Source organism: Aquarana catesbeiana, linkage group LG08 (genome assembly GCF_042186555.1).
Source record: "Aquarana catesbeiana isolate 2022-GZ linkage group LG08, ASM4218655v1, whole genome shotgun sequence".
In the NCBI taxonomy this organism is placed as follows: domain Eukaryota; kingdom Metazoa; phylum Chordata; class Amphibia; order Anura; family Ranidae; genus Aquarana; species Aquarana catesbeiana.
The window spans coordinates 286,356,114-286,368,806 of NC_133331.1; the positions used below are offsets into that span (position 1 = coordinate 286,356,114).

The 12,693-nt window shown below is 40.8% G+C and overlaps 1 long non-coding RNA gene across 1 annotated transcript; it reads right to left on the minus strand.

The window, feature by feature from the left end:
* Positions 1-1,390: 1,390 nt before the first annotated feature.
* On the minus strand, positions 1,391-8,632 carry LOC141106555 (uncharacterized). Its single transcript, XR_012235737.1, has 2 exons — positions 7,349-8,632; positions 1,391-3,879 (listed from the first exon to the last, which is right to left on the minus strand). It is a non-coding gene; the product is annotated as an uncharacterized lncRNA (long non-coding RNA).
* Between the last annotated feature and the right edge of the window lie 4,061 nt (positions 8,633-12,693).

A 12,693-nucleotide genomic window follows, 5' to 3' on the forward strand; every position in this document is an offset into this window, starting at 1 on the left:
AATCTGGGGCCCATAGCCCTAAGTCTCTTGCCGCAGGATCCCTTCCTAACTAGTGGGTCGCGGCCGCAGTGGTGGGCGGGCTGGCTGCATGAGAAAGGCGGAGGAAATGAGAGAAGTGAGCTGGCGGACAAGCAGAGATGACATCCTCTCTCCGCCTGCTCCACTTCAGCGCTCTTCACAGTCGGGGAGCAAGGTGTGGTGGGGAGCAGAGAGATGACATCTCTCACTGCCCGCCATATATCAGCGCTCTTCCACCCTCACAGCAGAGATCTGTCCAAGAACAAGACATGCCAGAGTGTATTAAAAATATTTTTAACTTCTCTAAACTAAGAGTGAAACGAAGAGATAAATGCCCATTCATGTTCCGTATTTTTAGGACCTGAGGTATCTTCTTTCAAACACTCATCCCTAGGGATCAGTCCAATTTCTTCTACCACTGCTTCTAAATGTTGTTTTTTGTATCCTTTCTTGAGAAATCTATTTTTTAACACTGTAGACTGCGTTAGATAATCTTCAGATGTTGAGCAGTTCCTCCTCACCCTCATCATCTATAAAGACCAGTTGTCCGAATTATTATCGGATAGTAGCACCTACCAGAAATTAAATGGTGACCCCACCACACAGTATAGATTAGAATTGGAGGCACTTATCACAATGGGGTATAAGCAGGGGCGGACTGATAACTCATGGGGCCCTGGGCAATAGGAGATTATGGGGCCCCCAGGCAATCAGAGATTATGGGGCCACACAGTATACACACACACAGTATACAATCACACAATATACACATATATGTACACACAGTATACACAGACAGATGTAAAAAAAACACAGATTTATACATACTGCCCCTGGTTTTACTGAGGCTGGCAAACCTGATGGGGCCCCCTAGTGGCCCAGGGCCCTCGGGCAGTGCCCGAGTGGCTCAATGGTCAGTCCGCCCCTGGGTATCAGTCACATGTTTTGAATGTGAGGTAGCAAAGATATTACAGGAGATAACACTAACAGGACAGGAGGAAGTGTATTTGGTAACAGCTGACGTGACAAGTCTGTACACAATTATCCAACACGAGGATGCCCTCTTGGCTCTGAATTGGGCCCTTAGTAAGAGGGACGATCTTCCACACTCCCAAAAAGTTTTATTGAGAAATGCGTTGGACTTTTGTTTAAGTCACAACTATTTTTGGTTTGATAGTAAGTTTTATACCCAGAAAAGAGGTGTGGCTATGGGCGCAAAATTTGCGCCCAGTCTTGCCAACCTCTTTATGGGGAAGTGGGAGGACAAAACCGTCTTTCATAATAGGAGTGAACTCCTTTTCTACAGACGGTATATCGATGACCTCTGTTGGTAAAATTCCATTCTCTCACTGATCAGTCAACTCCGGTCATGTTGATTAGAAGACAGATTTATTACAAATGTATATACATAGGGATGAACTCTCACAGCAAGGAGTCCCGTGCAGAGTCATACAGGAACCCTTTACACATGTCATTTTATAACAGTATTTGGCAAGCTACCATTGGCTAAGGCACACTGGTGACTCATGGTGCATCGTCAGCTTTATTGTCAAAAACAGTGTCCTTTACACAATATGCCCTAATATGGTAAACTTTTGCTAGTTCTTTAAATATTGTTGTAGGTGTTGGTCGGAACTAAGCAGATTGCATAAACAATAAGTCAGCGCCATTTTAGCTAGAAAAAAGCATATAAGGAACAAGGCAAATGTTGATATCACTTGTAATTCTTTAAATATTTCTTATCATTCCCTCCTCTGATATCTATATTTGCTTCCTCAATTTATTACTTCACTGCAGGTCAGTTCCACAACTGGGTTTTCAGACCTTAGCAAATCCTTGACCTTGGCAAGTCCAGTCCATTTCCCAAACCAACCTTCAAGCCAATTTGTGAATGGATCATCAGTACCTGAGTTTTCCGCTAATTAATTCGATAAAGCTTTCAATCCTTCGAGGGCTCTAGTTACGGTTCCTCCAGGAGCTGTATTGTTAGGAATAAAGGTGCAACACATACCGCCAAACATTTTACAGACCCCTCCTCTTTCTGCTAGGACCATATCTAATGCCATCCTATTCTGCCATGCCGTCAGAGAGGTAGGGCCTAATTGCTCTGTCAATCTCTTAACTGCATCCCTGATGTAGTTTACAAACCTTTGTTGGTTATAGTATATATAGTTAATCCAGTCAACATTTTTTTTTTTTTTACTGTCACCCACCAGAGCAGAGACTCAAATCCAGCTGCCACTTGATTCCTAGCTTTGAACTTACTCGGCACTCCACGCGGAACCCCAATCTCATCTATATAGATCTGGGGGTCAAAAGACCCCGCAGGAGAGGTGTACCTTCTGCTCCTCCGGTGACCCGTCTTCCAAGGGGACTCTGACAGTAAGCGCAGAGGCATTGCCAGCTGTACCAGGGCACAATCCCCTCGGGAATTGGCTGGGATGCTTGCTCTGAGCCTCTTGTCTTCGCATAACCACCAGATGTCCGCCTTCTGGGTGTCGTGCTCAACCCAGTTGTCACCCTCTCCCTTTACTATTTTGTTAATCCTCTCCATGCAGTAGTCATCTGGTAAAGACCCCAAATCTTTGCCACTCTCATTCCCCGGAAGTGCAAAGCAAGCAAAGTTGCCAGGGTATGCCATGACAGCAGGGGGTATCCGAGGTCTCTGAACCTGGGGAAACGATAAACTTAATGTGTGACAGGGAGTGTTGGTGTCAGGTTCGTATGTTTTTTTTTTTTTTTTTTTTTAGCTTTAGCATACACTCTAAACCATCTGGATCTGTATTGTTATTTAAGGGAAAAGGCACTGTAGCCAGCTGGGGTCTGGCCCCTGCACAGACCAAGCAGTTCTCTTTTTTAAGGGTGTTAGCAGTATATATTAACCATTCAAGCCATTCATTCTTATCCTGGTATCCTGTTTCTAATGTTATAGCTTCTTCCGCTGTGAGATTGGTGAATCTCACTGTGGATCCTAATACCTCTACTTTAAGTCGGTCCTCATTATCTAATTATTTCTTCTTGTTTGTCTCATTCTTTGGTTTGACTTCAAGGAAGAATTTTCCCAAAGGGTCAGTTCCTGATATCCAGGCTCCTACACGGTATAACCTCTGATCTTCTAGTTTGGGGTCCTTCAGGGAAATCAATAATATATTGCAATTCTTTGATTCTGTACAGGGAGAGTGGACCGCTTTAGTTATGGTTAATCTATTCTTTAAATCTCCTGCTGCTGGGATCTCATATCCCCAATTCCTGGGCTGCAGTTGTCCACATGACTGAATCCCAAGTAGTACACCCGGTAGTTCCAGCCAGGTAGCACACATATTTATCTGCCCAGGTCAACTTGCTTCTACCTTATCTCCACAATCTGTCATCTGGCAGAAATCCACCTGTATAGTACTGGTGGTTCCTTCAACAAAGGTGAGGTTCAATGCTCTTCCTGTCTCTTCCCAATTGATTGGTTCCACTATCCTCCCGTGTCTCCTACCTCCCCATATAGAGGCATCTCCTAGAGTCACCAATACTCCCACGAGGAACAAAATCCCTACCATCCTATCTGAAGTGAGGGGGGCCTAGATAGGGCCTTTTCTTCACCAAGGTTGAGACAAGCAGACCTTTTATCTGCCTCCCTTTGTAGTTGGACTTTCCCCCTCCTTCAGTCTCTCTGTCCCTACTCTGCCTATATTTACCTTTTTACAGTGGAATTGGTGAATCCAGATAGTCCTTTCAGCAATTCTTACTGCAGTGGGAGTAGTAAGGAGTACTTGATATGGCCCGTCCCACTTAGGGGAGTGCCAATGCTTCTTTTTGATCACCTTGATGAGCACCCAATTTGTACTTTGTCTTCTCCTATGGGCTCTCCTTCTGGAATGGAACACTCTTGGTTAATTTGTTTCTGTTTTAATAACCTTGACATGTATTCTGCTAAGGTTCGCTCCCCTTCCTCTGTGTGGGTTTCATTTGGTAATAAAGGTATTTTATAAGGTCTACCATACATCATTTCAAATGGACTCAGTCCCTCTTTAGTGGGCGTGATATGCATGCTTAAAATAGCTAGTGGGAGACAGTACATCCAATTTTTCCCCGTCTCTTCCATAGACTTTTTTAGCTTGCTCTTTAATATCCCATTATGTCTTTCTACAAGCCCTGCTGACTGAGGGTGATATGCACAGTCATTCTTTTACTTCTATACCCATCACTTCTGTTAGGTGTTTTATAGTCTGATTTACAAAATGTGGACCATTATCGCTATAAATCTTCTCTGGTATCCCAAATCATGAAATGATATCTTTTAGTAAGGATTTGGATACTGTTAAGGCGTCAGCACTATATCTCTACCCATGTGGTCAATGCATCAATGATTTCCAAACAATATTTCTTCCTTTTCACATTTGTCTAATTCAATAAAATCCATGAAAATGTGTTGGAATGGATATTGCGGTGTGGGGAACTTCCCTTTCCGTGGTCTTATGCCTCCCTGAGCATTGTGTCTTGCACATATAATGCATTGAGAACAAAAAGTTTTTTTTTTTAGTAGTTTGTGAAGCCATAAGCTGTACATACCTTATTTAACATCTCAGTCATCCCCCTGTTTGACATATGAGTTACTCCATGTGTCAATACTACTGCATACCTAAATAAGGATTTTGACAATACCAGCTTTCCTTCAGGTGATGTGTAGATGTTATCTATTATTGTGCAACCTTTTGTTTTCCGATATTGTTTCTCCCCAGGGGATATATTCTGCTGTATATCAGTAAGGACTGTATGATCTATCTCTATGATTTCCTGTTCTGTCATGTGTCACTTCTGCATATCCAGTTACACTTGTGCCATCTGGATCTTTCGTACTGGAGCCATCAACAAAAAGTGTCATGTCAGGGTTAGATAACGGTACTTTCCAATCACTTCATGGCAGTACCTTTTCAGCGATGGTAGCAGTACAGTCATGTTTATGACCATCAGTAGGAAGTTGTATTAGTGTGGATGGGTTTAATGTAGTACATCTCTGTATTGTTAAGTGAGGTTGTGTCAAAAGTATTGTCATACAGGAAAGGTGTCGTGCTGGGCTCAAATTTATGGACCAACGGGGCGCGGTCAGTATTGAATACCCAGAAATCCAAGCTCTACAAAAATTTGTCATGCCCAAAAAAAACATAATTTGTTTCTTTGTTTCTGGCTTCGGCACCTGGTGGAGGGCTCAAATTCTCTCCTCATCCAGGTGTCAACCTTCTTTTGAGATATTATACCCTAAGTATTTGACCTGCTGTTGCCACAACTGGAGTTTAGTTTTTATTTACCTTATGCCCTTGGTATAACTGCCTGGTTAACAGCTTGTAAATCCTGTACTATTCTATTGCAGGGGCTATACCCTCCTCTGCTTCCTTCTTAAGGGGGTATCGCCTTCATCACCTTGCACAAAAACTTTACTTTCACATTTTTTTTTCCATCACTTTCAAATACTTCTCAGAATGCTTAACATATTGCAAAACATCTAAAACTGATGCAGTTCAGTAAGTAACCAAGTTTTTAACAATGTAATCCTTATGATCCTGTTTTAATCCATTAACAAAAGCTATCTTTAGCTGTTATTGATATGCACTATTCACATCCTCAGCTTTGGGGAGCCCAGAGAACACTTTAAAAACGTCTCGTAGTTTATTTAGATAATCACTGACACTTTCCTTGTCTTCCTTTACAGTCATATTAATCTTTTGCCAGTCAGTTTGTTATACCCATCGGAGATTGCATCTCTGATAGAAGGCAGTCAATCTGTCTGTCAAATCTTTGCTATCAAGGGCCAGTGGTTCCCCGCTTTGTTGAGGGGGCACTGTGGCTACACAGGGGTCCCAATTTCCCTTTACTGATGCCCAATCTGATCCTAGAACCCTCCTTAAGGCCCTTTCCACTTCGACCCCGTTTAGCCTATAACTGTTCCTCAGACCTTCCATATTTTCAATGATTTCTGGGGCCCCAAACTTAGGATGTTTAATATGCTCAGTAGCCTTCTGCACGTCACTCTCAGTCCATGGTTTAAAAACAGTCATAGTTAGGGGCTGACCGTTTTGTCTGTCTCTTTGTCCACTAGGGGCAGTTGGGCTTGGCATTTCTCTTTTTTTTTTTTTTTGTTCTCCTTATTCCGCCATTTCTAATCTTTTACTTTTTTTTTTTTTTTTTCATTGGATCCTAACAATTTAAACTTATCCACCAACTCCTGACACCCTTTCACAGTTAGTTTACCATTGAATCCCAACTTCCTTTCCCACTTAGCACAATATTTAACAGATTTTGGTTATTTGCTATGCATACATTTCTTATCTCCTTCTAATGGGGAAACTATTCCCCATGTCTGTTTTTTTTTCCTTGAGTTTAGAATACAAGACTGGTAATTCTACTCTCGAACTTTGCCAGAATCTATATAAAACAGCAAACAAAGTCCAAACTCTCCAAACAGGAAATAAATATATATATATATATATATATATATATATATATATATATACATATACACATACACACACACACACATATATAAAACAACTTATACCTTTACCTTATTTACTACAAAGTACAGTTGGTCAAAACAAACAGTATTCTTAACGTTCTGATCAGAATTTTTTTTTTTTTTTTACACACACTCACACAAAAAGAGGAAGTGCACTTAGGTGTCCGTGAGGGGGGGGGAAGGAGTGAGTGAGTCCAGTTTTTTTTTTTTTTTTAACCACAAGTTTGCAGCCAGACAGATCATAAAGCAGGCCTTTTATCAACCTGTAAACCACCAGACTAGCAACCCTTGGATCACAGTAAAGCAAAAATATAAGACTCCCCACACAAAGTTAGCAGTAATGTTAAACATGAGGAGGAAAGAGCAAGAGTTAGTCTCATGATTTAACAAATGCAGCAAAAGGAACAGTGCAGGAAATATTGCTCTCGAGAGAAAAAGAGAAAAACGATCGATCTATGGGCTAAGTGTTTCTGATCAAGTTAGATTGATTCCTGTTCGTACATTCACTTCCTGTTTGTCCCAACCACCACTCAGTTAGGAAAAAACCTGAAATGGCCACTGTGACTCTCTGTAATCTATCCATATTACGTGTAGTCACTATTCACAACAATTATCAATCATCTATCATCTTTCGGTACCTTAAATTTTTTTAATCTGTCTTAGACAGCGGGCTACGTCTATTTACCATAGGCAACGTCCCCAAGTGCCTCTGTCTTCGGCCCCTGTGTCACCCAGATCTTTTATAAACACAGTGCCGGCAAACTTAATGAAAACCCAAATTACCTCGAGTAGAAGAGAAAAGAAGAGAAAAGAAAAAATCTGTCTTACCTTTCACAGACTCGGAGGACTGGATCAGAAGTCCAGGAGTAGAAGTCAGGTGTGGATCCCGGAACCGACCAGCCTCTTTTTACCACTTAACTTGAGTGGGAGGACCTAGGTCTCGGCGAGAGGGAGTCTGATACTCACCGATATTTTGGACGGAACCGTTCAATCCACCACCTAATCCTTACTTCCGGCTCGAAAGGACCATGATGTTGGTAAAATTCCATTCTCTCACTGATCAGTCAACTCCGGTCATGTTGATTAGAAGACAGATTTATTACAAATGTATATACATAGGGATGAACTCTCACAGCAAGGAGTCCCGTGCAGAGTCATACAGGAACCCTTTACACATGTCATTTTATAACAGTATTTGGCAAGCTACCATTGGCTAAGGCACACTGGTGACTCATGGTGCATCGTCAGCTTTATTGTCAAAAACAGTGTCCTTTACACAATATGCCCTAATATGGTAAACTTTTGCTAGTTCTTTAAATATTGTTGTAGGTGTTGGTCGGAACTAAGCAGATTGCATAAACAATAAGTCAGCGCCATTTTAGCTAGAAAAAAGCATATAAGGAACAAGGCAAATGTTGATATCACTTGTAATTCTTTAAATATTTCTTATCAACCTCCTACTGATATGGTCTGGTCCTAAACCTTCATTATGTGCCTTTTTGGATTATCTGAACAAGAATGTAAACCATATAAAACTTACGAGCCAGTGGAGTAAGGAAGAAATTAACTTCCTCGATGTGACCATTTACCATGCCGGGAACAAATTACAAACTAGAGTTTTTTTCAAACCCACTGACAGGAACAGTTTCCTCCCCACACACAGTGGGCATCACCCCCTATGGCTCAGGAATATTCCTAAGGGCCAGATGATGAGGGTGAGGAGGAACTGCTCAACATCTGAAGATTATCAAACGCAGTCTACAGTGTTAAAAGATAGATTTATGGAGAAAGGATACAAAAAACAAAATTTAGAAGCAGTGGTAGAAGAAATTGGACTGATCCCTAGGGATGAGTGTTTGAAAGAAGATACCTCAGGTCCTAAAAATACAGAACCTGAATGGGCGTTTATCTCTTCATTTCACTCTCAGTTTAGAGAAGTTGGAAATATTTTTAATACACACTTGCATGTCTTGTTCTTGGACAGATCTCTGGCTACGGTCCTTTCAGCTAAACCAAAGTTTGTATACCGTAGAGGTCGTAGTTATGGAGATGCTATAGTAAAAAAGGTCCTTGACCCCCCCAGCCATCTTCCCACTATTTGGGACCAGGAGGGGTTCTTTGCCTGCAGGAGATGTAAAGCCTGCAGGGAAGTGAGCAGACCACTTAGAGGGGTAAAGACCTTTGTTTCCCCTTCCAATAACAAAGAGTTCAGGATTAAACAGTTTATGACATGCAATACGACACATGTAGTGTATGCCCTAACTTGCCCTTGTGGCTTATTATATATTGGAAGAACCAAATGCCTTTTGAGAATACGTGTAGCAGAGCACATTCACAATATACACATTGGTTTTAAAGATCCTAATTTATCTTTACATTTTAAAATCTACCATAATCAGAATCCTGCTGGTCTTAAATTTTGGGTTATAGACCACATTAAACCCTCTTGGAGGGGTACCAATTTGGTGAGAGAATTATCCAAAAAGGAAACGGAGTGGATCTATTTAACAGATAGCCTTGCTCCTAGAGGGTGAAATGTGGATCTCGATTTGAATTGTTTTATTAGCGATTTATTCATTTTTTAGATTAACATTTTTTATTTATTCCTTTTTTCTTGACATGGGGCTGACTTTGTTTAATGCTTTGAACACTGTAAATTTTATTCCGAGTAAATCCTCTGTTTCAGTTATTCAGAAATAACCAGAGAGGTTTTTATTTTTCTATTTTTGATATAAGTTGTACTGTGAATGATCCTAGTGAATATATACTATATTTTAGTCTAGGAATATTAAGACTAAAGCGTACCACCTATTTTAATGTATTTTAATGAATTTGTTTTATGTGTATAGAGTGTTGTGTGAGAGAGGAGTTATTAATAATGATTTACATGATTTTTGTAGATTCTGTGACCCTCTGACTTAATGCCGGTTCAAATTAGTAATCTATTTGACCTCCTTGTTTCCTTTGGAACTCTCAGGTTGTGGAGTGCACCTGTTTAACATGGCAACTGAGAGGGATACAAGGAGTTAACACTAATTGGCTTCACACAACACTATTTATTCTGACACGCCATGCCATGAGGTCAAACCCCTTTGATAAAGTCGGAAAGATGAAATCGATCAGGGAACGATCTCATGGCGTATTGAATAGATCTACATATACTGCGCTCTAATGTCCAGCATAGTCTTTGGGAAGGATTTGTACTGAGCGGCTCACTGGTTTACAGTGTCTCCCGCACGGCTTTTTGGCATTTCCGATCCATTTCTGTTCCTTTGGCTGAAACTGTCAGCTTGGAAACCTGACACTATGTCACTGGATGAGAGGATATTGATGGCAGTTATGTGAAATAGCAAGGCCTTTTTTTATATACAACTTGGACAACACACATCTTTAATAAATCCTTTGGAAAATAGTACTACTCTATGTGGAGCCTGTCTTTTTTTCCTTATATACGCTGATGATGTGGATTTCCAAGCCAGCCCAGCAGTGAATCAGTGGGAGATCGTGAATGCTTATCATCTGCAACTTTGTGGTGAGTTTGAACCCCAGAGGGGTGTGTGGAGCACGGGTTTGAATATGGTGATTGGTGCACTATCCGACCATCTCCACTTCTTTATTCACTTATGAAGCTAGCCACGAACTTTACCTTCACGTTTATCCACTTGTCAGATCTGCGATTTAATGTTTAGCGACTTTATGTGCATTTAACCTATGTGCAATTGTGTCAATTCTCAGCAATTTGACAGCAGCGCCGCTTTGATATTATAGGGCAACTGTTGCTTCAGTTATTTTGCACAGCATCATTATTTATTTAGTTACATAATTGCAATTAGCGATAATTGCAATTAGCGATTTTTGTACACCATTTATCGCTTATTGTTAAATATTCCTTATATATCATTAAACTGCGCTGATTATTATTTACTTTATACCATTTAAGTGCATTTACACACTTTGGATCTAGCTGCAACTTATCTGAATAGCATATAATCAGCGATTTTACCTAGCAACATCATGCGTTTTTGCACAGTTGCAACATCGTCATTCTATGCTTATGTACACTGAACATAGGGCTATTGGCACTTTAATAAATACTATGCATTAACATTAGTATATTAATATCCTTAATCACTTTTGCATTTGCACAACACTACGTGCACATACTCAGATTGGTTTGATCAGCACTGTTGATTGCTGTTTTTTTAGCGATTTTTACACAGCATCATTATGCGTTTTTGCACAGTTACAACATAGGCACTTTAGTATTCATCTACATTGAACATAGGGCTACTGTTGCTTCAGTTATTTTGCACAGCATCATTAGCAATTTGCATAATCACAAATTAGCGATTTTGCACATCATTTATCGCTTATTGTAAATATTTTATATATATCAAGCTGCGCTGATCATTATTTATTATGTACAAATACAATAAACTTTAATACAGTAGGAATCAGAGGGCCCTGCTCCTTAGAGCTTACAATCTAAGAAGGAAGGTCAAGAGATACAAGAGGTAATAACTGTGGGGGATGTGCTGATGGAGAAAATAAATGTACAGTTGTTAGGTGGGGACCAGATAGACTTCTCTGAAGAGAGGAGTTTTCAGGGATCATCTTAAAGTGGACAAAGTAGGAGAAAGTCGGACAGATTGGGGTAGAGCATTCCAGAGGATGGGAGAGGCTCTGGAGAAGTCCTGAAGGTGATCATGGGATGAGGTGATGAGGGAGTTAGAGAGCAGGAGGTCTTGGGAGGAGCGAAGAGAACGATTAGGTTGGTATTTTTAGACTAGGTTAGTGATGTAATTGGGGGCCAGGTTGTGGATGGCTTTGTAAGTTATGGTTAGTATATTGAATTGAATTCATTGGTTGAGTGGTAACCAATGGAGGGATTGGCAGAGGGGTATAGCAGACGCTGAGCCTTTTGTGAGGTGGATGAGCCTGGCAGCAGCGTTCATTTATAAATACGAGGCATGTAAATAACTTTTTGGTTCTATCTTCAGGCCGCTTACATGGCTCACAACGTCAGCCGGGGAGGTCACATGGGCGCTCAGTCCCTCCTGCAGTAGCCCTGGAGACTGGCCATGATTCACGTGACCGGCCTGAAGATAGCTCTAAAACAGTATTTACATGCCTCGTTTTCATAAAATACTTATACAGTGTGGTATGCCTGGCTATAATAGAGGGGCTGGCAGTGACCATTTCTAAAATTTTATTTCTAATAATATTTTTTTGTGGGGTCCACCTTGACATCAACATCAGACAAAGATAAAGGTCTGGTATGTATTTTTACAGGGAACCTTTTTGGTTTTTCTTTTTTAGCATGGGGTCTCCTATTACCATCTATATCAGACCCTCATCTAGGATAAGGGTCTAATATAGATGAAGGGACTGACCAGTCACTGTGTTTACTAACAGAATGAGACAACCGGGTGCTGTCATTTCCTGGCAATTTACCAGCAAAAAGCTTCATGCACACAGGCATATGAATTTATGCACTGAATATATTCTGGCAGAAGTTGGCAGGAAAAAATGCCTCTAATCTTACATTTTCACTTACGTGTATGCGGGTTTATTGGCATTTACAGGTGTACGCCGTTTAGAAAAAATTGAGCATAAAATCATTCTATTGGCTAGAATATTTACGTATTCTACCCACTAGAATAAATATACGTGCTTTAACACACATTTATACAGGCTTAGGCACGTTCATGTGTAAATTACACTAATAATATCTTCTCCAAATGCAGCTTTGGGGCTTTCTTTATGCCTCTAAACACTGCTCTTAAAATTTGGATCTAAACGCCCAATGTGAATGGCCACATAGGCTAACACCGAACTGAGCTTGAAGGCCAAAGTGCGACTTCCTCCCCCCCCATGAGTTGTAATAGAGTTTAGCAGCATAGGTTGCATGTCCTGTCCGTGTTGCTCACCCTTCCTGCTGAAGAGCCCAAAGCGACCGCCTCTTCTACCTTCCCTTTGGCCGGCTCTGTATTTTACCTGCAGTAATGTTTAGATTAAGAGCAAAGAAGGTGAAAGGGAAATTTTAAGGACAAGTTGTGTCAGATAGAAGAAGTATGAAAGGCTCCTAAGGAATGATCTGATTACCGGAGACCTGTAATATATACCTGCAGACACGGCACAGGGGCCTCCAGCTTCCTGGATCAGTCCGGAAT